Source organism: Ambystoma mexicanum, chromosome 3p (assembly GCF_040938575.1).
Source record: "Ambystoma mexicanum isolate Mex_15411 chromosome 3p, UKY_AmexF1_1, whole genome shotgun sequence".
Classification (NCBI taxonomy): domain Eukaryota; kingdom Metazoa; phylum Chordata; class Amphibia; order Caudata; family Ambystomatidae; genus Ambystoma; species Ambystoma mexicanum.
Genome location: NC_090925.1, coordinates 1,202,427,751 through 1,202,455,362, shown reverse-complemented (window position 1 = coordinate 1,202,455,362; position 27,612 = coordinate 1,202,427,751). Strand labels below are relative to the sequence as shown.

At 43.0% G+C, this 27,612-nt stretch overlaps 1 protein-coding gene across 2 annotated transcripts in view; it reads left to right on the top strand.

The window, feature by feature from the left end:
- LOC138581355 (neuropeptide Y receptor type 6-like) overlaps positions 1-27,612 on the top strand; it is a 323,800-nt gene that overhangs the window by 111,712 nt on the left and 184,476 nt on the right. For both annotated transcript variants that reach the window (XM_069652627.1, XM_069652626.1), the window contains exons 2-3: positions 15,794-15,857; positions 22,636-22,687. The gene's annotated coding sequence lies outside the window, so the exon portion shown is untranslated. The remainder of the gene's footprint in view (positions 1-15,793; positions 15,858-22,635; positions 22,688-27,612) is intronic.

Genomic DNA, 27,612 nt, shown 5'->3' with positions numbered 1-27,612 from the left:
AGTCTGACATAAAGGAGGAGCCCTTCTACCTCCTTGGTTGAACCGTCCTTGCACATTCTGATTCTCATTCTGTGTGTTCTGAAACCTACCATGGTTGTTTTGGGAGCCACCACTTCCTCTATACCCCATGCTTCTACATCGTGGTACAAACTCATTGCCTCCTTGGTCCATCGGGTGCTGATTATTTGCTTGCAATGTACCCGTAGCTTGCTGTACTCCCAGCCCTTCTCCAGTCAATACAGCCCCTTCTACGGCATATTTTGACAATTTCTTTGAACTAGTTTAGCTTCCTCGAGCTTCCTAACCTCCTCTCTCTTCTTGTTTTTCTCCTGCAGCAGCTGACAGTGATGCACCATTGTCAAATGTATTTCTGCCCATGGTTTTGTTTCCATTCCCACTTGCTTTTTCATTTGCCTCTGCACTAGCTCGGGTGTCCTGAATCTAAGCAAGAGGATCTTAGTCTTCTTTCATTCTACGTGTCATGATTGCACCCATGTCTGATGTGTCAGGATACTGTACCCTGAGAGCCCTCCAGACATCTGCTCTGCATTTATTAAATGGTGCTCCATCGTGCGGCGTGTTCTGTGCTGTCACACTCAAATAGCCTGCTCTCTTCCATATGTCATCAGCTCTTTCCCCAAGTATAGCTGCCAAGAGACCCTTAATGTCCTCTATGGCTAGCGTGTTTCCTCCTGTCATTTTTTCCAATTCATGAATCCTTTTTCCTGCACCCGCTGTCAAACTCAGAAGTTTGCATCTTAAATTGCCCTTGTCCATCTGTGTCCATGGAATATATTGTGGTCTTGCTCCTCCTTTTTCCATTAAGGTAAAATGTGTAAACCCTAACCCGCAATCGGCTCCCATTGTCTGCCTATCCATAGTAGGGACAAGGGGGCCTGACTGCCTCCTCCCTGGCAACGATCTTAACCTGCTCACATATGGCAGTGATTCTCCCTTCTCGCTATACGATCGTCCTTTGGGATGCTCTGGATATTCTATGGGATCTGGCGTTCTATCCTTTGGTTGCTCTAGATCAGACCATCTTACTTCCTTGTCCACCTGCAGGATTCCCTCGGGGGCACATGCACCTCCTCCCTCCTCCCCATGGAAGGATTCTCTTTCTTCGTCTGACATATTTAGTCCCCAACTAGTGTGACTCCCGTCCCCTTCACCCTTATCTAAGGTCTGTCTGCTTAAAGACATGTCTCTATGCTCAAGACTGAACAGATTTTCCTCTTTGCTTATGATTGGAAGACCAACGTGTGATATCCCATTCCTCGGCTTCCCAATTTACTACCTTCCCTTAACTCTTTATAGGCTTTATTGAGTTCGTCTCTGATGCTCCCTATATCAAAATTCACTTCTAAGGCTACGCTAGATGGCCCTGACGTTGCTCCATGTAACAGGAGGAACTCCTCTATACTGCCCCATTGTATCGCTGGACTTGGCTCCATTAGCTCCTTTTGAATGAGGGTAATGTCGCACTCCCGCTGCCTTCGCTTTCATTCTAATTCTTCATCTAATTCTTTTCGCTTTCTCGCTTCCGATTTAACTCTTTCCTCTTCCTGTCTTATCTCCTCTCTCCTTGCCCCTGCACTCCTTTCTTCCTCTTCTTTTCATCTTTGTATGATTTTATCCTTCAATTTCTGCGCTTCCTCCTCTTCTCTTTTCCTTTCTTGTCTGTCCGTTCTTCTATTGCTCTCTGCCTGTTGTCATGCTTCCTTTGCTCATCTGCCTTTTCTTCTTTCTTTTGTTGCTCCTCCTGAAACATCTGTTTTCACCGCTATCTGCTTTTTCTTTTATGGTCATCTTCCTTAAATATTTTTTCTCATTCCTTGTCTTTTCTATCCTGTTTGTCTTGATCTTCTCTTTGCCTTACTTCCTCGATGCTCTTTCCAGCAATATCTGTACTCCCATCCACTCATTCTTTCTGAGCGTTCCCTCGTCAGATTTATCCTTATATCTTTTCTTTCTCTTAATCTCTCATTCTATCTTTGTCGATCTATTTAATCGCTTACTTTTCTCCCCTTTGTCCTGTAAGATCTCAAAGATCTCCCCTTTTCTCTTACTCTCCTCTGCACTGTTGTCACTGCTATAAGCAGGTGGTTTGTATATCGGATTACTATACTTCATGACCGCTTTCAGTTCCTTTAACAGATACAATTCTACGTCTTCTGTACTATTGTCATTTATTTCCGGTGTGGTAAGGGAAGCAGAAGGCTTGACCCCTTCCTCCTTACACTGATTAAGCACCCACTCTTCAGGTTGCAGATCCTACCTCTCTTCCTGCTACATTTTCCAAAGCTCTGAAATAGCTAACCTTTTGTCTAACTTTTTTCCCGTGTACGCAGTGTGCAAGTGTGTGGTCATGTGTTGCAATACTGCTTTCAACAATGATCCCCCTTCTGGCTTGAACATGTTATCTGCCGTGCCTTTGACCCACGCCACACTGAGCTTGGGCATGTATTTTGGCAATGTCTTACATAAATGCATCAGAGAAGTAATGTCTCCCATTGTGACGAGTCTCTTTTGACTGTAAATACTTACCAGTGTTTACAAGATACCTTTATAAAAACAACAAATATGAGCATGCTCCAACAATCGTTGCTCAAAACCTTTTATCTCTCCAATTTATTTCTCCGTCTACCTCTGAATCGTCACCGATTGCTTCCCTACATAGACTATATAACTTTTTTAACCTCATCTTGATTCTCATACAACAGTTTGTGTCGCTCCTCGACACCTTAATTTCAACAAAAATATATAAACAGACAAGTCGACTCTCTACACCAACCTTAGTGATCACTTTTAATCTCTGCCCCTAATAATACCCTGATCACAGAGTTTAGATTGTCAGCTTATGCGGACCTGCCTGCACGTATCCTAAATTGCTCTGACTGGATTGTAAAGTCAATCTCTTCTAAAACCATTTGGGTTAGGAGTCTTCAGGCCTTCTCTTCTATCTCTCACTCTTCATGTACAAAAACAATCTTCCGTTACCCCTGTTACTTTCTAAACTATCAAATCCCCTCAGTTTGCCATTCCCCTCACCATTCGCTTGTTCGGCTCTAAGCCTTCGTTATCGTCTCCTCCTCTAATCGACCACTTTCTCCTTCTGTCTGCAAAGCACCTGCGGAAACCAGGTAGGGATTTTGTCAAAGAGGGACCCTGCAAACTGTCTCGATTCTACTTGCAAGTTTCCTAATTGTCCGCTCTCCACAGGAAACCTTGCTATCTTCCGGCTAGATGGCGAAGAATGTACGATTGTCCGAAGCTCTGGAGTGTACAGGTCGATGGGTCTTCTGTGCAACCATCTGACAATGATACCACGTGAACCCACGGATGGGCCCTTTCAATCAGTATTACGTCATACAAGGGTGGGGATGCAGAATAACTCTTATACCAAATAAGAAGACCAACTCAGGAAGTTGGCAAAATGTCTCCTCTGACTGTTTTATTTTCAACTGTCTAAAACAGGGAGTTACAACAGACATCAACGGACGTTCAATTGTGCCCTCAATCATTTTGCATAAAAAACACACTTAAGTACTAAAAATTCATCATAAGTGACCTGATACTATGTTGCAAACTAAGAAAACCTACAGGAGATTGTGATATGCTCAACGGGAACATCTAAGTTTGCTTTCTTTAAAGGATCTGGTTGTGATTGGGTTTCTACAGTCAGGTGGACAACTTATGCCCACCCCCTAGTGCAAGTCATTCGCATCAGTTACTAAATACACTGTACACCATTGGCTATCAAACTATGGGGCCCTTCATTATGTGGCCTTCTACAATTGGTTGGCACGCTTGTACCCTTCTGGAACATTCAATTCACTAGCAGCACGTAAACTGGTACTCCTGGTGTTGGTGGGTGGACTTGACTGTGTCGCCCCACCCAATTAGCCCAACATCTCTCATGTCTTCTGTCATTCAGATTGTCTTTGAACTTGGCCTTGCAAAGTATCACTGCTTCTGAGAATAAAAGGGAGTATGGGCACATCCTCATTGTAGCCCAGGTCTGCACATCCACTCCTTTTCTCATCCTTGGCTCACGTAAAAGGAGACTGTATTTCTGCCTGTTTTGCAGCATTTAATTGTCTGGAATTAATATACTTAGCACTCATGGTGTTCCTTCTTGCACCTTAACAAAAGCTAATTCAGTTTCTCACATTAACTTGTTCTTCAAGGATAGATAACCAGTATAGATAACCAGTTCTTGGATGCTTCATCCTTTGACACCAGACCAGACAGCTATTTCAGACCTTTCCTCGATCTTCAGCTGCTTTTCTCACTGCGACTCAGCCCTCGGATCCTTCTTTCTTCACGAGTCTGAGCTTACTAAATATGTGAAATTGATGTACAGAATTCTATATAATGTGGGCGCTGCCTGCAGTCTACTCACTACGCATAGCCAGGCTTTATGACCACTTAGTATACTTGCGTTACAGAATCTGTACAGTTATAAAATGGCTTGCATTTTTTGCAGTGCTCTTCATACGTACAATCTTCATTACGCATATGAAAGTTTACTCGATTCTTTACTTCGTCATCAGATTCTATAAGGTCTATGCATCTTCATCTTTGACCATCCTCCTCAGTGTGTCACGCTCATTTCTTCTGTCGTCACCAGCCTCTTTTCCTCTCATCTTCATATTCCTTCGGTGACCTCCTCCAAGAGATTGTCATCTCTGCGAGGGTACATCATATAGGTTTTTCTTAATGGATACATTTTCTCGAAGACTCTCAGTGGAATAGGCACCATCACTGGAGTCACGCATGTTGCAATTTCCGGTTTCCAGCATATTGGCAAAATGGGGGCGGGACTTCCTGTAGAGTCATTCAGCTGCTCCTCTAAACACTACTGAAGGGCTCAGGAGGAGGCAGCACTGTGCTCAATAAGGGTACAGGGCAGTCATAGGAGTCTTTTCAGAGGTACATGAAGGTCAAGACGAACACCCCTCTGTTTGACATCAGCTTTGATAGTCAGATGTTATTTTGAGATGCTGCCGGGGGTTTTACCAGCAGAGGCTGAAACCACAGAATACATGCTGTCCCAGGTGTCCTTCAAGTGGGGTCTCAGTAAGCCATTCAATGGTTGTAAATGCCCTCCTGGATCACCTTCTGTGATCTCACAGAGAAGTGTATGATGCTGTCCACCCCTCCGACCCCAAACAAGTGAGGAGGAAGAGGCTGACCACGTACAGGACACAGGGAAAAAGTGTCACAGGTGTAAGCACAAGCATGTTGCTCCAGTGAGTGAGTCCTATTCCCACAGTGTTGGTGTGGTACTCGCATACAGTCAGCATCACAGGACATGTCATTTCCAGAGGCTACATCACAGAGAGCAGGGACATGGACAACATTGCCCAACAGCTTTGAACATCTGACCAGGAAAATTTGTTGGAGGAGGCAAAATTGACTGGAGGTCTTCAATATTTTACGACACACTACATGTGAAAATGCTGAGGGTGCTGTTGTGGTGGTACTGAGAGTAATGGGCAATGGCAATATGTGAATTTTTGTTTGTTTTGTTATTTTATCCTTCTCTTCCTTCTTAACAGATACATAAACAAAATTTAAAAATATCCAAAATTACACAAAACATTAAACAAAAACTGCCAAAAAAAGCCAAGTTAAACTTTGTTCAATGTAGTTTGTTGTATTGTTTTGCATGTTATAGACTAAAGATCCAAGTGAGGTTAGAAAGTTGATGGGTAAGTGTCCTACTTACAGAATCAGGACTTATTTTGTTTTAGATGCACATTAATTATTCACAGAGGCTTATTATATTCTCTATATCTTCTTTGAGGGAGGCAGTGCACCATTTGCATTTCTAGGAATAGACCCTATTAATGGGGACAGTTTTCTTTCCAAACACAACAAAGACTAATAAGCAATACAACTGATTCTTGTTGTGGGAGTGTAATGCAGACAATTGCAGAATTCCAGAAAGAGGTGCATTGTCTGCAATCCATTTACTTGGTAGCAGGCCCCTGTCATCAATTCCAGAAAAATGAGTTTCCACCCCAGAGCCCAAGCCGTTAGGGTCCATGTCAGTGACAGGGATCGGAAGGGATAATTGGAAACAACATAACCATCATAACCCAGATTGAACCTGATCTACTGTCTGTGGGAACACTATGGCAGCTTCACTGGAGAAGTCCTAATAATGTTGGTGTTGTTCAAATGCTCTTGCCATGCCTGTGACTGGACTGTAACCTCCGGCAACAATATAACATGCCTGCTTGAGATGTGGTAGTGATGTTTTGCAATGAGTCCCATCATGTGAAGGTACTGTGACGGATCAAAGGTATTCATCGTTCATCCTAAGGGGGAGCCTCTCCCCTTGAGGATAGAGAGGTGGGCCCGCTCTGCAAGACCCTCCCTAGGGGTCTGGGCAAGTATGACCTCACTACGAGAGACTCCCCCTTAGGGGACCAGGACTCCTGTTCCTGTGAGGAACTCACTAGATCATCCACCATAGGGGGGTCTATCCTATCAGATATGATATGATAAGTCATTATAACGCACCTGTACACAAGTATTTCTAGGCACGGCTAGACAAGGGAGGGAAGACAGAGGGAGGACAACACAAACAATCTTACTAGGCATATGAAGAACATTATAGAATCCAGTGACTTGGCTGAAGACTAAACTAACATATATCATTATGTCCAAGGAAGAGGATCTGTCTCTTTAAGGAGAGACATATATTTAACTGAGATTAGTAGGCTGGAAAGAGACAACAAACACACTGGGAAGAGGGAGAGCATGATGAGGGGAGGCGAAGCACAGGCAGAGAGATAAGAGCGTAAAGCAGGAGAAGCCCCCTGATGAGATGGTTCCTGGAGGAGGCAGAGACAGCGACTTTCAGAGAAGCCCTGAGCATCAGTGGGAAATGTTAGATACCCGGCATTTCCAAGTAGAGGGAACCCGAGGAAAAGGAAATCCTTATCCTGCTGGTGGCGCAACCACAACAACTTCGTTGTGGGCAGTGCACTCGTCTAACAGCACCAAACCACCCAGCGTGGGAATCAACAAGGTGCCCTGTGACCCACCTCCAGAACTGATCACAATGAGAGAGAGGACCGAGCACGGGACACCGACAATAAGGAGGAGAAGCACAAGATCCAGATCAGAGGAAGAGTGATTGAACAAGTGCTGAGCCTGATAGCGTTCCTCTGCAGATACAGATGTAACGGGGAGAACGGGAGTACCGAGATGCCACTGGTACATTGTTAGAGAGCAGGAGAAACTCATTACAGTCGAAATGATGGGATACTAAATATAAAGCCATTAAAGTGGAACTGTGCTAATGTGATCAAGAGAGTAATGAATACACCATGAAACAGAAAATATTAAGAAATTGGTACAAACACCCTGGAAAGAGGGGAATATACACCATGGTTTAGGAAATAAAGAGTTGAGGAAACTAGCGAGGGACGTTTATAAATAGGAATGGGAATTGAAATCAAGTGAACCAGATAAGAGAGGAAAAAAATCAAACTGAGCAATACCAGGAGAGGGCAAGTCACTACAAAGGATAACCAACCTTACAAGTAAGTCCTAGGTTACAAGAGCCAGAAAGGCATATAAGCATGGATCAAAGTATAAGAAAGAGTGATTAAAAGGATTGTGGGACAACTGTCCCAAGAGGGGAGACAAAAACCAAGTACATTGAAAAAGAGTTACAAGATCTTTTGCAGAATGTGGCAAGAGACTATTTGAAGATCTCTTACTGAAGAAAACTACGGACTAAGAAGAGACATTGCCATAACAGATAACTAGATTCTTCTAGTATAATTTAAGTTAATTAAAATATTGGTAGGGTCAGTTAGAATTAGTTTTAGATTGTGGACACATTCATTCAAAATTTCCTGATGATTAACAAGCATGTTGAGTCATTTATATAGGCAGGGATACCCCTTTAGCAGTATGGAAAGCTAGACCTTATCTTTATTATTTTAATAAACACCAGTAATAATGTCCTTTAAGTGTCCGCCTCCTTCCTCTGACCCACCCCAGCACTCAGCACAGACTTAAGAAAGGGTTCATCAAGAAACTACTTTCTTCATTTGGACTCATGTCTCATGAGTCAAATTGTGGATCTGAGCCTGTGGGAGTCAAGCAAAAATTAGGTATTCACCCACTCACTGTGGTAGTGCCTTAGAAATTGCATATGCATCCCCTTCCCTGCAGGATTGCGGCAACATGCATCTGTGTCCATCCACTGCCATGCAAGAGTGCATCAATAGATAGGTATGCACCCTGCTCTCTGTGTGAGTGTTAGAAATTGTGTATGTGTCCCTCCCCCACAGGAAAGCATCACATATTAGGTGTTCGCTCCCTTCGCTGCAGCAGTGTGGTAACCTTTGTGTGTCCACCCACTTCTATGTAGGAGTGCAGCAAACATTGTGTTTGTGCCCTCCTGTATTAGCGAGTAAGAAATTCTGTGTGTGCCCTTTTCCCTGCAGGAGTGTTGCAAAATGTGTGTTTGTACTGTGAAGAATCCAATGGACCCCTCACTGAAACCCTGCCGAAAGTCTCCTCCCAGGTGGCCAGGGGAAGACAGATGCTTCCTGATCCTAAACCTAGGGTTGGTGTACTGCGGGAGGATCTCCTGGGAGGAGACAGGGCCCAGGTAGGTGAGGAGATTCCGTGGGATGAGTAACAGTATTTTTCTTCTGGAAGGAAGAATCTTCCCAAGGTAACAAAAGAGGTAATGGCTTATTGTTCTTTTAATATCCTTGACCCTCATATTAAATCTCATGGTATGGACACAAGTATTGTAAAATCTTAGCAAACCTTACCAAAGGGAAATCCTTTTGGTTATCCCAAACCAACCACCTTCCTCGCTACCAAGGGGATAATGTAAAGGAATATGGAAATAGATTACTTTTGTATTTATGCAAAAGATTGGTCTCTCATTGTGGAATTCCAGGTGCTAGAAAAACTGTATAGTGATCATTACCCCCTGAGGTTGGTATTGAGGGTGGGTCTCACCGTGATGCTGCACGTTAACCATCCGCATCTGGACCACTGCAAAATTAACCCTCTCTGCAAGCACAGAGTGAAATGGCCTAAAATGGATTCAATGGCCACCCAGATCAAGGCAGTCCACGCAAACAGGGACCAAATTGCCTTCATTCTCTCACAGGCTGTGGAACCTAGGGAAATCATCCTAGTCTCACCAAAAATCTGGAAATCCCTATCAGATCTCTTTCAGCAGAATTTCAAAACAGGGAGAACTAATATCCAGGGCTGGTTTGATGAATATTGCTGCGTAGCCCAGGATAACCTGAAGGAGCTTTTACGCGCAAGGGCTAGTACTAGAAGAGAGAGAATTCGCGAAGGTGCACACTATACATCTGTATTAGCCAATAGGAAAATTTGGGAATTTGTTGTGGACAGGCCCCGCTTACAAAAGAGCCAGAATACATAGAGTGAATAATGTGAGTGCAAAAGGCTTGGTCTGACCCCTTTTGTTCCCTATACAAAGCAGAGGTTCCTTATAGAAACCAATGCCGACTTTCTTAAGTTGGGTGGATTCCCGCTCCCAGTGTTAGGCTATGCGGATGATATGGTCTTGATTGGCCGGACCCCTATAGCTCTACAACAACTAATAGACACTTACACTATGTTTATGTCAAGTCTCAAGCTAACAATGAACTCCAAGAAATCTGCAGTAATGGCTTGTTCAGGCAGAAATGGCAGACCGCTAAAAATGCGAAATATGTGGAGCTGCGTTGAACTAATACCTAGGGTAGATGGATTTGACTATCTTGGCATCACTTTTAGTGCAAACTGGATGGGGTCTTGTCACATACAGAAACAGTGTCTGAAAATAATGGCAATCTTTCGGGGGATGGTCTTGCTTCCAGAGTATGTGTTCAGGACAACCAATCAAGTTGATTCTGAAGGTATATAGAGCTCAAACTAAGGCTGCTACCAACTATGGGGCAGCCTTGCGGGACATGGAGAAAGTTACCCCATTTGAAACTATAGAAAATACCTTTCTAAAAAAATGACTCGGCTTACCAAGTTCCGCACCTAATTTTACAACACATATTGAACTGTGAACCCCCCATATTGGCGATGAGTTGCAGGTGGCCCCTCTGTCGGATTGGTTGGTGGTGTGGTTGAATCCAAAAGCCACACTAACACACATGGTTATCAGAGCTTTGAATATTGGCCAGTCAAGATCTAAAATAACATGGCTGTCTTATATTTACAAATGTATCTCTCAGTTGAATCCTCAGAACCTGTAATGTCCTTCTGTTCTTTTGTTACCGCCGGCGGTAAACAAATACAAGCAACTGTTTCATTCAATAAATGTGTCAAACAGAGAAACATTTGGGTTTAGGGTTGAGTCCATTAGAAAGCATATGCTTATTTCCGCCATAGAGGGCATTCAGCCATATCTTCTCCACAGCAATAAGCCTTCTGATTGTTGGGCATTGACCCGGGCACGTTTTAACTGTTTATGGCTTAGGACGAGAACAAAGAATTGGTTGTGTACGGAAAAGTCTACAGCTTGTCAGTGCTGTGATTGGCCAGATTAAGATTTGTTACACTTTGTAATGTCTTGCCCGGTTTATCAGGACATAAGAAAGAGAACTATTGTACATCTGCTTAAAAACACAGGTTTTGGTCAGGCTAGACCTGCTTTGATCTTCCTGTTGCGTGCTGAAACTACCCCAGTGGCATGGGGCTGTTTAGAATTTTTAAGAAAAGCCTGGTATCAGTGGAACAAACTGCTTGTAAGATGAGTTAGTACATGCATTTTTCTTTTATTATGTAATTTTACTCTTTTTTAAATTTTCTTTTATATGAATTTATGACTTATACGGACTGTTATTAATTGTTGTTAAACATTGTTGTAACTTTGTGCATTGTTGTTTGTATATTCGGTTTATGGATTTTCTTCTGAATAAACTTTATTGATGATGAATAAGGAAATGTTGTCTTCAATAAATTACCTTCCGTTATAATAGTTAATTCTCATAGTCCATCACTAAATGAGTTTATGGGAAATAAATCTACCCTTAAATGTAACTCAATTGTCAAAAGTAATAATTTTGCAGAAAGGGACTTCAAGTCCCAGAATCCCAAAAATGCAGAGACGAGCAAGAGGGCTGAAGATGCAATTGTAGTAGCCAGGCAATTAAGCCTAACGCCATTTCAGTAACCAGGCAATTGGGCCAAACACACCACACCTCAATAAACTTGGGAGGCATGATCAGCCTCCCTCAGGTGCAAGGTAATTGGAAGAGTTAGTGGAAGGAGCTGAAACTGTGAATGTAGTGCAAGCCATAGCAGTAGTAGCAGAAAGAAGAAGGCATGAGGATGGCAAACCAAGCAGAAGTGGGAGAACAAGAGAGATGCCGGAGTGTGGAAATAGCAGATTTCACCTGCATGTTCTGAGAGATTCCTGTTCCCACAAACTCTGAAGTGCAGAAGCTGCGCAGTGGAAGATATGCAGGAGAGATGGTTTTCCCCACGTGAGCCTGATTGCTGTGGTTGCCGTGCAGAGACTGTGCTGGAGACAGAGGCGAGGAGCAGTTTTCATGCTGTGGGTCTTAGGAGCGAGAAGAGCTCCGAAAACGTGTGGCCAGACTGGATACACCTTCACAGAGGAAGCGTGTGTGTCATAACGAAGCCAGATGCAGCAGCAGTCATAGCAGAAGTCAGGAAAGCAGTGCCGGTGAGTGAAGTACGGCTTTCTAAAACACTGCGTGTGCTTTGCTGGCAACAGTATAACTCGCGTAAGAATTTAAGTGAGTAAACCTTGTTTGTTGAATGTAAAATGTCAGCACAATGGAAATGTAGCACTCACATGTAATCTGGAAGTTCCTTTTACTTATGTATAATGTTAATGCTACTAAAATCAATTGTTCAATTGTTACGAGACTATTTGTACCTAAAGGAGTGGTCGCGTGTTTCCAATTAAGGGAGTGAACTCTGTGAAGAACATTACTGAATACTTAACATTGACAATACAATTGTGGAAACCATCTTTATATATGAAGCTGAATGTATGCATATGTGTATGTATGTCTGGCTATACAAATCCACCCTGTTGAACCAAATTTTGCGTGGATTTCTCTTTTGTCTAGGGCAAGATCTTTGTCTATGTTTGGATACAAAAATCTTATATTAAAAAAAGTTTGGATGTGTGTGTGTGTGTGTGTGTGTGTATGTTTGGTCGGCTATACAAATCCAAACCATTGAACCCACTGCTACTGTATTTTGCATGGATTCCTCATTTGTCTGGGGCAAGATTGTAGTCTATATCTGGATGCAAATAATTCACTCCGTAGGCAACCTCATTTACTGATTCTTACCCCGATTCACTACAGTATGTACTAGAAGGAGGCACAATTTGAAAAAAGTGTCTAAAGCAAAATGTTCGATATGTTGGTTATTCCTCTGAAATGTATTACTACTGTATACAGTTCGAAAGTGTTTATTAAAGCATTTTTAAAGGGAATTAAAAAGCATTTAAATTTCTTTTATCATGCCACTCCAAAAATGGGAAATGGCAAGGTTACAGTTTACTTAAGTTGATTCACAAGAAGAGAGCACAATCAATCAATCAATCAATCAATCTTTCTTGGACACTTTCTTAAATGTGCTGAAGCCATTGAATGACTGAAACATGCCTCACAATAAACGAACATCACTTGGAAAAGCTCCATCTGATGCAAAGTGAAAATCAATATCAAGAGCTTCTGAAACACAGCAACAAACAGCAGCATGACTTGCAGACCAGAGGACAAGAGCACATTTCTCCAGTGCAAATGAGATGCCAGAGCAAACTGAAGGAAGACTTGCTCACATGAGGACAAGAGCAACATCCCTCAGGGCACATGAGACACCAGAGCAAACTGAAGCAAGACTGGAAGACAAGAGCAACATCCTCCAGAGCACATGAGACACCACTCGATCAGGACACGGGCAACGCTGGTTAGCCCACCTAGTTAACCTATGAAAAGTACATCAAACGGTGATCATCTGTGGCATTACCTGAAGCTAAGAAAGTGACACCAAGGCTTCTGTGTAGTTTATTGGGCTGATAGCTGGCAGAAAGATGCAGGTAAAGTTAAGGAAGGGGAACTGGCTGCTTGTAAATACTATTTTGAAGTAGACACAACTTGTAATGCCCACGACTGTGGAGCTCAGACAGAAGTGAATCTTAAAGGCAAACCCAGGTTTTTATTGTGGCAGATAGACAAGAGAGGCAAAGAGGCTGCCCTTTTGAAGAAAGTTATTCAAAGGAAGAGTGCCTTTTTTACCTGAAGAGGTTGAAGTGTGTTATAGTATATCTTTGTCAACACCTGTCTAAATGTCCAATTCATTGAAGCTGCGGTAGTAGTCCAAAATACTGAAGCTGTGGGGGCATGTTTGGTTGTTAGTAGATGCAACATTGCAGTTGTCTAAACAAAGTGGACTACTGTGGGACAAATGGGCCTGTTCTCATAGTGAAGCAAGTAGAATTGTAGTTGTTGTAGTGGAAGCATCATCAAAGAGAATTCATCCTGACAAACACACCATTGTGAATGCTAAAACTGTAATTCAAGAAATCCTAACTGTTAACTAGGAAGTGTGTATCATTGGCAGTGTGGATGTTGCATTTCCTTTTGAATTTTGGCAAGTTTTCTTAAAGAGGAGACAAAGCATCATGACCAGAATTACAATTGGGGCTTTTTTGCTGGAAGAAGAAAGTGGATATTTCACCCAAGAGAGGAGATTTGTTGTTGTGAATGTTGTTCATCTCATGTTGAATTGCCATATATTTTCTTTATGTATTTGTTGTTTAGTGTGAGGGCCAGTTATCCTATGTTAGAGTGTAGTCCATTAGCTTTGGTTAGGCAGGGAATTCCTCAGCAGGGACAGTGAGGCATTTTGACATATTTTCCTTAATAATAAAATGGCATACTTTGATAAATCTTTTAACAGTTGTCCGTCTCGCATTACTGACACCTCACAGTGCCCTCTTCCAGGCAGCAGTGTTTCTTGTGGAAGTGCATCGAAAAGTAGGTGTATACTCGCTTCCTTTCAGTAGAGCATTAGATGTTTTGGGTGCATCCCTTCCCTGTGTTAGTGTGCCAAAATGTGTTTGTGCACTCTTTTTCCCGAGGGAGTGTGGCAACAATTAGGCGTGTTCCCCCTCCCTGTGGGAGTACATGAAAAGATAAGTGTATGAGCGACTTAGTTTGATCACTGCAGTAGTATGTCCAATCACGCACATGGGGACAGCGGCAGGTTTTTTTTGTATATTCATTTTTAGATCTACATGCAGGACAAAAATTAGAAACTTTAAAAAAAAGCCGGAAACTAAGCTTCTCAGCACACAGACTACAATTAAGCGCTTAGTAAAATAAAAGGTTTGCATAAATATTAATTGTCGATTAAGTAGGGTCTGTAATCAAAAAAATGAGCAGCATATATTTTATGGTAATTAGGAATTCCAAATCACATTTTTTAACTGAACTTTACAATCACATTTTGCTGAAAACATATCTCAGTTTGGTCCATTTCCCAAATAAAACTTCAATGGGCGTGTGTATGATAGATATTAATTGGAATACAAGACACCCTTTGATCAAGTAGTTCATTTGGATCTTCTCTGACAAGTGGCTAACAAGGGGTTTCAGCCTTGAAGCCTCAAGGGATTCCAATAATTATTTTCAAATTGTTACTTTAAAATACATGGCGCATGCAATACATAATTATTAATGGGAACATATCATATGTCTTATTTCAGTTTGGATCATATTGAAGTGCAAAAAGAGCGTACACTTGCACTAGATGGTAACACTGACCATGCTTTTAATTTTGAAATTAACATGAGAATCCATGTGCAGCAAGGTCAGCACTGCCATCTAGTGGACATTTTCTGATATTTTCTGATAAACCCCTAAAAGGAAAAATGATTTCCAGGGAGCAGAAATCGCATTTAATCAGATTTTACTGAACTCCCAAAAGCGTAGATATACTAGGTAATGTCTGCTCATTGGCAAGTTTAAAACATCTGAGGGGTTGCAGATTGTACTAGCCCTTGTAGAATTTGATAGACAATCCTATGTCAGACACTGTTAATCTCTGGTACGGGTAGCCAGTGATTTCATTGTAGAATATTGGCCAATCGCCAAGACATTCACCTACAATATATATTTTTTTAAACACAGTACCCATAGTATGTTTAAGAAAGGGGATCATGTTTTTTAGGGGTGGGTCTCAGGGTTAATTAGAGGCTGTTGGGGGATTACCAATACATTCTGCTGTTGCTCCAAATTTTAAAACTAGTGAACATTCAAAAATTAACCCTTTTGGGATGAAAAAATAATGGGTAAAAAACATGGAAGCCTGGTACATATTAAGGTCTCTGGGATTGTTTCACAAATGTCAGTCGGGGACATTATACGTTCACTTAATGTGACAAATAAAAATGATTAGCTGAGTTTCTGATGAAGTAATGATAGTATGGCATGAAGCGGTTGGTCTAGATGTTTAAATCAAAATGAAATTGATACAACAAAAATAGTGTTGAGGTTATAATACTCTCCAATCATGCAATAAAGTTCCTTCATTCTGCTGGTACTCGTTCAGTCCAACCGCAATGCCACAAAGTGTGTTTCCAGTATTATCAAAAGCCATTAGATGAGCACCCTCTGGTGCTCTTCACACTTGAGTCAATAATATGTACATTTCACTGTTCATTCTATGCAGCTCTGCACTCAAGAGCATGTATTAACTGGCACTTAACTTCTTTTCTTTGGTCTTGCAGATTGGTGTTCTGGAGCTGGGCATCACTGAAAATCCCTTGGAGACACAGGTGTCACTTCATGCAGGTAAGCCTTGTTTGGACCTTCTCTGTTTTATGCTCTTGTTGTTTTCTCCATCAAACTGCTACAGATAGGTGTTACTCTAGAGTGAATCGAACTCCAAGCATGTGTTTAACTGACCAGAGCCTTTTCAAGGCTTCAGCCCAAAGTGGTGTGAAGGCATCAGGAAGTAGACACAGACAAAATGAGTAAAGTTTGGGTTACAAATGTTTATTAAAATTAAAAAGAAGGTTGGAAAAAGGACTGACTTGCCCTATGCTAAGGTAGGATTTCCCTACCTAACAGAAACTAATGATAGTCTGTGTCAGGAAGTCCACAGCAAATGTCTGTCTGTGTCTAAAACCTATAGGTGTACTCACATCTACTGTGTAGGGATGTCAGCATCGAAATGAGAACTTTTCAAATAAAAGTTCAGAGCTTCTTCCAGCTCTTGGTTGGAAAAGGGATTTTCCCTTACCCAAGAATCAGGACAGTTCACTTTGTCAAAAAGAGGGGTTCCCTTCCCCCAAGCTTTCAAGTCTCTCAATGTTCCAAAACAACACAATTCCTTAGGATACTTCCAGGCCTTTTCACCAATATCACAGAGTTCAATTCATTAAGGTTATATCACACACATTTTTCTTGATCTTCAATAACAAGCTTATAGGTGAGTTAAGTGACTTTTGCTTTAGGTGGGTGTATTCAGTCTACGCCCAGTTTTTGGACAGCACGGTACACCCATTACAGGTCAGGCACCCATTACAGGTCACGCAACCGATACACCTTACTTGCTTCTTTTTACACTTACACTGCCACTGTTTCAGCTTCACACTGGTATTGGATGTATCTTCTTGGAGCTTTCTAAATACTTTTTTTTGCCACCATTCACTGTAATACCTTCAAATATTCTCAGAGTTTTTGCCACTGCTTACTCTTTCAATTTATACAGCTCCTTTTTTTCTTATGGCATTGGCCAATACTTGTTTTCTTCAGATTACACAATGTGCAGTTCCTTATATTCTTATGGCACTTGCCAATGCTTGTTCTCTTCAGTTTACACAGTAATATTCTCAGAGCTTTGGTCACTGCTTACTCTTTCAATTTACACAGTTCCTTATTTTCTTATGTTACTTGTCAATGCTTTTTCTCTTCAGTTTACTCAGTTCACAGTTCATTATATCAGGAAATCTCACCAACTGTGTTCAATCCACTTGGTATTCAATCACACTTGCTTTCTTTTGGTTTAATATTAAAAACAAAAGGTTTAATTTTCTTCCATTTAGTCACATTGAATAAAGCAGCATCAAATTCCCAGTTTACTCTCCTGCTGGGAATTTGTTCACAGGCGTTTTCACAAGTTTGAAGCCTTCTGTTTCCCTGGACCTGTCCTGGCCTTATCAATTTCATCATATTCACAGTTCGGTATTCACAAAACCCTTTCATTCAGTTTTCTCAGCTTTCAGGTTATCGTATTGTCAAAAGCTTCATTTCAAACTTGACCGGCATTCAGATTTCCTAAACGGCCCCTTGATTACTCGCAGGCGATCTGATCTACACAAACCACAGAGTTCACCCTATAGCCTTCCGGAGTCATTCAGGCTCCTTGGACTCACTGTGTATGCTGTCTACAGGTGCTGTTCTCCACATTGGCAGGCTGTCTGTGGCTGTCGATGCTCCCATCTCGGTGCACCTCTCTTCCAGGATCTCCACCACCTCGGTTGTACAGAGAGGGAGTCTCTCCGACTCAGGAGGTATGCAGAGCATGCAGAGCAGCACAGAGATGATGTCTCTATGACTCAGGAGGTATACAGACCAGCTCTGCTTCCAGAGACATTTTGAATACTCCCGCCACAATCCGCTTCCACTGCAATGACTCTGCAGCTCCTAGGCGCTTTGGTCACGCGTCTCCCTGGTCGAACCTCCGGCTTCTCCTGCAATTGTTCCACAGGCAACCTCATTAGTCTCACCTGAGCGGGCCATTTATACCGCCCCCTTGGCCCCAGGTGCAGGCGATGTTCCTTCACTGCATAACGGTCGCTGGGGAAAGGGAAGACTCGCAGGATCTCAAATTCCCACAAGATTACTACAAGGACTGCAGTCCTTATGTGAGATGTAGTTTTCTTCTCCTTCATTCCTGCTCTTGTCCAGGACTCCATGCGGCATGTGGCAGATTGTTTAGATACTCTATGGATGTTGCTTTGACTTTGAGGGTGTAAGTGTGCCTGGGGCGTATGTCCCCTATTTCCCTGTCCCTTCCATTGGATGGTCCTGCAAGAGCGGAAACCGACAGTGGAATCAAGCTTCTGATTCGGGGCCATGGGTATGTGTTTCAGGCTCCCATGATTGTTCTTCTGGCCTGTAGCCCTTCCAATCTATTAGGTAATACAATCGACCTCTGGTAGTTCTTGAGTCTAGGATTTTACTGACTTTTTGTCCAACATGGCCATCTACTCTGACCGGGTGCAAAAAGGATGCTGCCGGTCAAATTCTGGGATATACAGGCTTAAGAAGTGAGACGTGAATTGTTGGATGTTCTTTCAAATTGTTTGGGAGGCTTATCTTAACAGCTGCTGTGCACACTGTGGCTGGAATAGTAGGGGTCAATGAACCTCTGCAAGAATTTTTGATGTTCTTTCAATCATAGGTTCGTGGTGGCTAACCAGACTTGCTGCTTGCTGCTTGATAGTCTGGGGTTTTCTTCCTCTCTAGTCAGCATACCTTTTGTATTGTTCTTTATCACGAGTCAGATGAGTATTTGTCATAACTCAATATGATAATCTTGGGCCGACAGTACCATAGTGTTTCCAGGAACTTCCAAATCGGAGCAGGATGGGTTGATATTGATATTTTATTTGTATCGCGCTCGTACACAAGTGTTTCAGAGCACGACAAGGCAAGGGAGGGGAACAAGGGAGAACAAAACAACGATCTTAGTAGGACTAGTGACATTGAGAATGTGCACGTGCATGGGAGGGGGAAAGAGCAAAAGTGCATGGGAGGGCGAAGAAGTGTAAAGTGCGGGGCAAAGGACAACAGATAAATAATAAATAACGTAAATAATACAAGGCAACAAACAGTGGTAATGCAGCCAGCAAGTGGCATCAGAGTATGTCTGATAAGTGCAGGAAAAAAGGGGGGCTGTATAGTTACACATACAGTCCCCAGTGCAAGGGATTGCCCGGAGGCAGTGCGGGTGGGTGGCAGGGTGAGCAGGTACCTGGGCCCGGAAGACAGGTGCACAGTGCAGAGAGAGGGAAGATCAGCAGGGGAGAGGAGGTGTGGAGGCAGAAGCAAAGAGGAATGTCTTGAGGTGCTTCCAGAACCAGAGCTGGTTCGCCTCAAGTTTCAGAGTGGCAGGGAGGCTGTTCCAGAGGGAGTCCTCTGACAGAGATCTACCCCCAGCTTGTTTTTTTTAATAATGACTGACCCTGAGGGAGTTAGAGGTAGAGGAGCGAAGAGCTCGAGAGCAGAGGGATAGCTGAAGGTATTTTGGACCAGGCCCCAGAAAGCCTTGTGGACAATGCAGAGTGTTTTGAATTTAATCCTTGCATCCATTGGGAGGCAGTGGAGAGATTTCAGGGCTGGAGAGATACGATCCCAGGGCTTGAGGTCAAGTACAAGTCTTGCATTCCTGTTCTGGATGAGTTGCAGAGGGTGGAGAGTAGAGGCATGTAGATTTAGCAAGAGGCTGTTAAATAGTCCAGCCTGGAGAGAACAAGGGCTCGGGCGACAGTGAGCTTCTGGGGGAAGGAGAGCAAAGGCAAAGTACCTCTGAGGAGGTGCAGTAGGAAGTTTGACTTTTTAGAGACATCAGAGATGTGGGCAGAGAAGGAAAGCGTGGAATCAAAGATGACCCCAAGGTTCTTAGCCTCACAAGTGGGGGTAGGAGGGCCAAGGGAGGCCGGCCAAAGAGTGAGGGGAAAGGGAGGTGAGGGTGTGCCGATGAGGATCTCCATCTTGCTGGCATTCATGCAGAGATTGTTGGCGGCACACCAACCCTGAGTGGCAGTCAGGCAATCGGAGATGAGAGAAGGTGGCAGAGGGAAGCCTAAGAATGAGTTGAGTGTTGTCAGCATAACACTGGAAATTGGAGCAGAAAATGGCAATGCAGTGGGCGAGAGTTGCCAGGTATTGGTTGAAAAGCCAGGGCGAGAGGTTAGACCCCTGGGGAGCACCACAGGTAGAAAGGGAGATAGATGAAAGGAAGGACCCAAGTTGGACCTGGGAGGGTCGATCAGAGAGGAAAGAGGAAGGAACCAAGTTGGACCTGGGAGGGTCGATCAGAGAGGAAAGAGGTCAGCCAGGCAAGAGCCTGATCGGTGATAGCCAGGTTGTCTCAGAGATGGTTGATCAGGATTGGATGGTTGACCGTGTCGAAGGCAGAAGAGAGATCGAGTAGGATGAGGACAGAGGGAGTGTTAGAGTCAAGGTTGGAGAGCAGATCCAACCTCAAGGCTATAAAGACAGTTGAATGGTGAAACCCCTGTCAATTAATGTGTGGCAGTGTTGTATGCAAATTCTGCTACCCTTAGTAAATCAAGCAATTCACCTTTTTACTGCTCTATGAGACACAGTTGATACTGCTCTAGTGCTTGATTGTTGCGTCCGGTTTTGCCATCAGTCAGTGGATGGTTGCTGGTGGACAAACATATTTCTAATCCTGCTTGGTCACAAAAGGCTCTCTAGAATTTGGATAGGATACGATACTTGATGATAATCACCGAAAACCCTTGAAACCTGACTACCTGTTGTGCTAGTATCATTGCTAGCATTTTCACACTTGGGAGACCTTTCATAGGGATGAAATGGGCCATTTTGGATAAATGGTTCAAAACCACTTGGATAGTGTTGTGGCCCCCATATGTGGGTAGTTCCACCAGGACATCCATTTCCTGGGTGGGTCATGGTTCAGTGGGCACTGCCAATGGTTGTAAGCATCCATCACGGAAACGTTTGGGTGTCCTGTTCTCTGCGCATACACTGGAGGTGCAGACATAATTCTCAAAATCTTGCCTTTTTGTAGACCTCCAAGATGACCGTTGCACCAGTGAGTAATTTTTTTAATGCCTGGATGACCCACAGATTAATCATAGGGAGGCACAGCCATTCCCCTTGAAACAGCGACCCTTGGTGGAATACACAATCAGATTCCTGCTGTGCCAAGGGTGACCATGAACCAGGCTTAAAATGGTCTCACATTTCTTGCAGGATTTGTTCGTCCATTCCTGATGTAAACACAGGTCTGATAAAGCAGTCCAGTGACAGTGCCGGCTGAGGCATTGTTTCTCACTTCCCGGCTCATGAAAGCTGAAATGGGAAGGGGTGTCTGCCTTTCAGTTACATACTCCTGGCCCATATGTTATAACAGAATTGTACCCAGAAAAATATTGCATCCAATGGAATTGTCTGGGATACAAGGTTTGTACCGACTTTAGAAATTGCAGGTTTCGATGAGCTGTGTAAATGGTTACTACATATTGTGCAACCAAGTGGTGGTGCCATTATGTGAAGGCTTGCTTCATAGCTAAGAGCTCCCGATTGGATACTGAATAGTTTCTTTCAGAGTGCCTGAACTTCTTCGATCAATAGGCCACCAGGTGCAGTGCAGATGCTTTGATTCCAGATTTATTTGCGAGAGGATCATCCCCATCACCACACTGGCAGCATCAGTTTCCCTAAAAGAACTCGGAATTGAAGAGCATTGAATAAACCAAACAGGATCTCCTCTTCATTACCCCCCTGACCCCCCAGGACAAAATGAATCAAGGGGTAAGACTGTTAATACCTCGCCAGAGGGCAATTTGGACCTATCTACGGCTTTACATTGTTCTACCTGCGGTTTTTCCATGGTTGGTATCTGAAGTTATGTCACATAACTAATGTCCAAATAATTCCCTGTGGTCCCACAAACAATATAACACTGAGTTGCTTCTTATGACCCCCTTTTTACTTGGAGACCTATGGGGAATGTGTGATGGGAGTATACCGTTCTGGGTGTTTCCTTTGTAGCCTGCATATGACAAATGCTCAACAGTATGACCTTGCCATCTGCCAAGCAGTCTAGTCTTCCTTTCGGCAGGACCTTTCTTATGAATTTGTCTATGTAGCTCTCAGCTCCTTCCACTGAGTTTTAGGCTGTAAAGGGAATTCTTGTAAGAAGTGTCCAGTGGTACCACAGTACAGAAACAGTTGCTTTACTCTACATCTCTGATGTCCACCTTGTTAATGGGCCACCACTTTCCCCCTTTCTGCATGGGTTCTGTGCTTTCTTGTCCCTGTCACATACCAGCCTAGGTTTCTGTCTTAGGTCTGATTACCAATAGCCTATAGCCATCACAAAACCTGTTCTCCTTCAGTTCTGTCAACCTCTGGTCTACTTGCATCACCAAATCAATAAAATTGGCACCTTACCCAACATGTCTTTTAACTCTCCTTTGAGTCCCCCAAAGAGTAAAGAGGTTCTCATCCCTGCAGACTATTTAGTGTCAACTATAAGGTGATTAAAGGTTACAACATATGTAAGCAAGTCTTGGTTACCCTATTTGGGCATCAACCACTTATTATATATAGCTTGGGTATGAGCCTTTCTGTAAAACAACTTCTCTAACTCCCATTCAAATCCCGGGTAGTTTTGTAATGTCACAAATTGTGTTTTCGGTATTATCAAGAGTCATAAAATGAGCGCACTCCAGCACCCTTCAGGCTTGCTTTGACTAGATGTAAAATGTCACTCTTCATTCTATATAGTGCTACACTCGACAGCATGCATTAAATGGCACTTAACTTCTTTTCCTCTGTCTTGCAGGTTGGTGTTCTGGAGCTCGGTATGACTGAAAATCCCCTGTTACTTCATTGAGGTAAGCCTTGGTTTGGATCTTCACTGTTTTTTGCTCTCATAGTTTTCTCCCTCAAACCGCTGCAGGTAGGTGTTACTCCAGAACAAAAAGAAGACAAGCACGTGCCCAATTGGGCATGGCTTTATATAGGCTTCAGCCCAAAATGGCCACCGTGACTTGGGAAGTCTTGCAGTATCTTGAATTCCTGAGATTTCTAAAGGAACTACACTCCTGGCTATAATTTCTCTAATACTATCCAAACTAAAATATGCCTACAACCTCTATCTCGGGCTCACAGATTACTTAATGAGAAAACTAAAGAGTTCACAATGCATCAGCAGGACTCCTAAGAATGAAGGGATTAGAACATATCACACCAGCATTGCGTAGTCTCCACTTGCTAACAATCAAAAAAATTGTTCATTTCAAAACATTATTCATCACTCATTCATACTATGCAGTGGGCCCTTCCTCCTTCAGTGGAACTACACTCCCTACACAACACCTAGGTCCAGCAATGATGCACTAGTACAACTCTCCAACTTCAACAACAAATGGCAAGGAGGATCCTCTTTTTCAGTTCTGACCGCACACAAAACTGTGGAACACCTTACTATGAGGGGGACAGAAATGTGAGGTGGTCAATTTTGTGAAGACTTTTCAAAGGATGCCATTGTATTAAATTAAAAGGTTGGATAAACGCCTCACTATCCCTACAATGATGAGGATTTCCGTGCCTAAAATAAATTAAAGGCAACACTCTAACAAATTATACCTGTCCCTCACACTTATACATACAATAAGAAAAGAAATAATGAAATCCTGGTTTGTAACAAAGTTCCAACTTGGCAAAAGAAAGTTCCAACACTTCAGTGATTCAACAAAGAAAATAGAAGCTTCTTTCTCTTCATTGAGCAAGAGTAAGATTCAGAATGATCCTCTTCACATAAAGAATATTTTCTTATTTCGTCAATAGCAAAAATGATTTTCTTTGTCAGGATGTTCTGCCACAATTGGTTATTATTGAAGAAATATAACTCCTCTACAGCAGCTTTATACAGTGTTCAGCATCATAAGCAGCATGAATTGTCTTTGTCAGGATGTTTGCCATAACTGAGTAATTTTGCGAGAAATATAACTCCTCTAGAGCCGCTTTATACAGTTCCTTCCAGAGCACCACAAGCAACATAAATTGTCTACCTGGTTTACCTCCAAGCCAGGGCAACTACCTCAATCATACCTGGTTTACTCCCTTGCCAGTCCTACTACTGCAAAGGTTTGCCATTTGGGTATACTCTCAGTGATCCACAAACAGAAAGTGCTTCTGTACTTAAGATCAACTTATAACCGCTTTAAAACAGCTTCACAATGTTCATTATTTTACAACATCAAACATTTAGCAACTCTTCAGTGAAAACAAGATTCACATTAGTGCTCTTTAATACTCCTCTGTAAGTTATGCTCCTCTCCTTATGAATAACCTTTTCCAGAAGGGCAGCTTTCTTGCCACTCTTGTTTCCCCACTGCATAAGTAACCAAATACTGACAAGGATAAGGACTTATTCTGCTTCTTCCTTGGCTTTTGCAATGTGGGTTTATACTTTTTTTATATGCTTCTCAAAATATAGGCAACATGCAGGGACGTCATTTCACCAAAATGCCAGGGATAGCGGAAGTGACATCACACGAGCCTTGACCCATGATGACATCACAGGAAGTGATGTAATTTGACCCTGCCCCAAGTGACATCACCAGAAGTGATGGCAAACAACCTTCAGATTTCTTCGATGCATCTAGCACCCGCGTTTCCAGGTGCTCTCATTTCAGCCAGATATAAGAACCGAGGCACAAAGGGCGGCATGATTTGGCCATGATTACACATTTGGGGAATGCCATTTTCCAGATTCAACGTGCGGTCTATATGTAAAACATTTATAATGCAGTATTTCTAACAGGGTAACCGAAATCTGTAACACAGGCTACAGCTAGTGTATGAAACATCTATAGATCAATGGACATAGAAGTACGTGTTATCTGTGGCGTTGCTGTGTTAAACAAGCCAGAAAAGCACTGACCTGGGGAGGCGTGCAGTGCTGCTAACCAGGAGAAAAATGCTGCACAAGCAAGGCCTGAAAATGTAATCATTGGCCAGGATTAGTATCAACAAAATTCCCTGGTTATAAATGTATATATGATTCAGCTATCACTACGATAGAAGAAACCTATTAGACTGGTTTGCGTGCATAGAGCAGAGTGCACCTGATAATGTTATCTTTGCTGAAGTATAATACCTGGGAAAGTTTCTTTCAATATACCCAAGAGCCCCCTATAGTTTCTATTATCTACGTGTAATACTGGGTGCCAGAGGACTTTAAGAAAAATACCATTTAATGCAATATCATTGCTGCACACATAAATTTATAGCACCACACAGATATTTAAAATTCAAAACACCCGTGAGTTGCTTCTCACCCGGGGACTCACTGGCAGACTTCAAGACGTGCAATGCACACTACCCCTTTGTCATACCCAGTGGTGCCCAATAGCGCAGCACAACATTTGGCAGGTCCCATGGGAGCCATGCTGTGCCCCCCTACCCAAACTCCTTAACAAAGCATGGGGCACGCCACAACCCGGGCCGTTCCAGACCACCATGTGTGCACAATGTCTATGATGATTATGCCGCTGCAGTGGCATGCACTACAGCAAGTGAAAGAAGTAAATATGCTTTTCAATCAAAGCTTAAATCCTTAACATAGATAGAAGGGGCGGTGCCTGGTCCACAAATATACCAGCCATCAATGGTGGCTGGTGAGTTGTTTTTTTTGGAGGGTTTAAATATTTGCCACAAGTATGTGATTGTGACTTGTGACTTAGCATAGCGAGGAAGCTGGAATCATCTAAGATGGGTTGTGGGGGGAACCCGGGGCATTCTTCTCCCTGCCCAAAGGAAAATGTTTTGAATAATGGGTTAAAATTATGCATTACAAAGCACACTTTCTGGGAAAATGTGGGTAAAAGGCCAACAATGTGGGTAAAATGCAAACAATCGGTTTTGTAGGGTGACAGTAAATTATGAAAAAGTACACTAAATGCCAGTGTAAAAAACATCTGTATGCTGGCTGTGCCCATACATTGCCATGATGGCTCCACCAACATATGCTAGTATTCCCATATAAATCCATACTTATGTTCGCTTTAAGACATTTTTCTATAATATCATTACTGGCACTGGGCACAAAAACTGTGCTCTGCTAATATATGCCAGTACTCCTAAGTAAGTACATACTCCTGTTGGTTTTGCCATTAAAAGTGACATATCACAATAGGAAAACCTCTCCAAACTGGTTCCAATGTAAGACAGTCAAGACCCATAGGAACACTTATCTTGCTTGATTCATCATAGATGCTCAGTTAATAAAAAGTCATTCTACAGTAAAGAATATACAGGCCGCTACACCAAAAACATCAGTCTAGCGAGGTAACACTACTTATCATGCTTGCTTTTTTAAAGATGCAGAGTAATAAATGTCATGCCACAGTAAGCAATGGCTAGACTGACTGCACCAGAATGCCAGTCTAGCCAGGGAATGGCACACATGAACTTACCTTTGCCCAGAAATACCGGTAAAACATGCAAAATCAATAAAGAAGGTGGCAAAAATGCTCCAGTGATCCCCAGTCTCCCAGGGCATTACACACGCATGCATCCCCTTTCACCCACTGGCCTCTCAGACTCGCTCACACTGGATTCACCACACAGGCACACCAAACCCCACCCAGAAACATTCAAACACACACTACCACATGTATGCTCATTCGCCCACCAGTCACTCACACCTTCTCTTACATCCACTCATTGCAATCTCTACATAGGCACACATTCGTCCACTCATTGCATTCTCTACACAGGTACACACACCCACCCAACCAGAACATTAAAAAACACATATCACATCATATCACTTAGCATTCACCCACCAGTCACTCACACCTTCTCTTACATCCACTGATTACATTGTCTACATAGGCACACACCCGCCCACCCAGAACATTCAAAAACATTCCTCACATCAATTCTCATTCACCCACCAGTCATTCCCACTTTCTCTTACATCCACTGATTACATTATCTGCACACAGGCGCACAGCCACCCAACCAGAACATTCAAAACACACATCACATTACTTCTCATTCACCCACCATTCACCATTCACATAGATTCATCTGACATACACGTCACAAATTTAAAACACACATCATATTATAAAAAGAAAGCCTTCTTACCTTTTTCTTGCAGCTTCGATCTGTCCTTCCAGGCCCCCTGGTCTCCTCCGTGCTGCTCACAAACAGGAACCAGGATGCTGATAGAGCTTCCCGGTTCCTGTATGTGAGCTGAAAGCACGCCGAGGGAGAAGGGGTTGGAGCTGAACATGGCATGTAACATGTGCCACATGTCATGGTCAGCTCCAACCCCTACTGAGTGCCTCCCCGGCCCAGCCTTCACCAAGATGGGTGAGGATTGGGCCGGGGACCCACCAGATCTGGTGTAGCGGGTCCCCCCCTTGCCACACGGGGGCCCGCTACACCAGGAGCACCTGTTTTATTTTGGGGCACATTTGCTTTTTTTAAGTTAAGGTCGCAAGGGAGTCCTAGAGGTTGCAACTGTGTCCACCCCTGGTAATCCCCAAATGACGTCCCTGGAAACATGCTTCACATTGATTGCTGGGCCTTTCCTTAGTCCTCTTCTGCCTTTGGCAATATATGTTGGATTTGAATGACCTTGTTTTTGGATTCTCTTGGCTTGGGCAATAGTTGTATGAATTAGCTTTTAATAATATTGCCCCATCGGGTCACTGGGCTCTCAACAAACTCACACTCTTAAAGTTAGTCATTTGGTTTTGACAAATACTTATTTTGCTGTTTTCCGATAGTTTGGTATTCA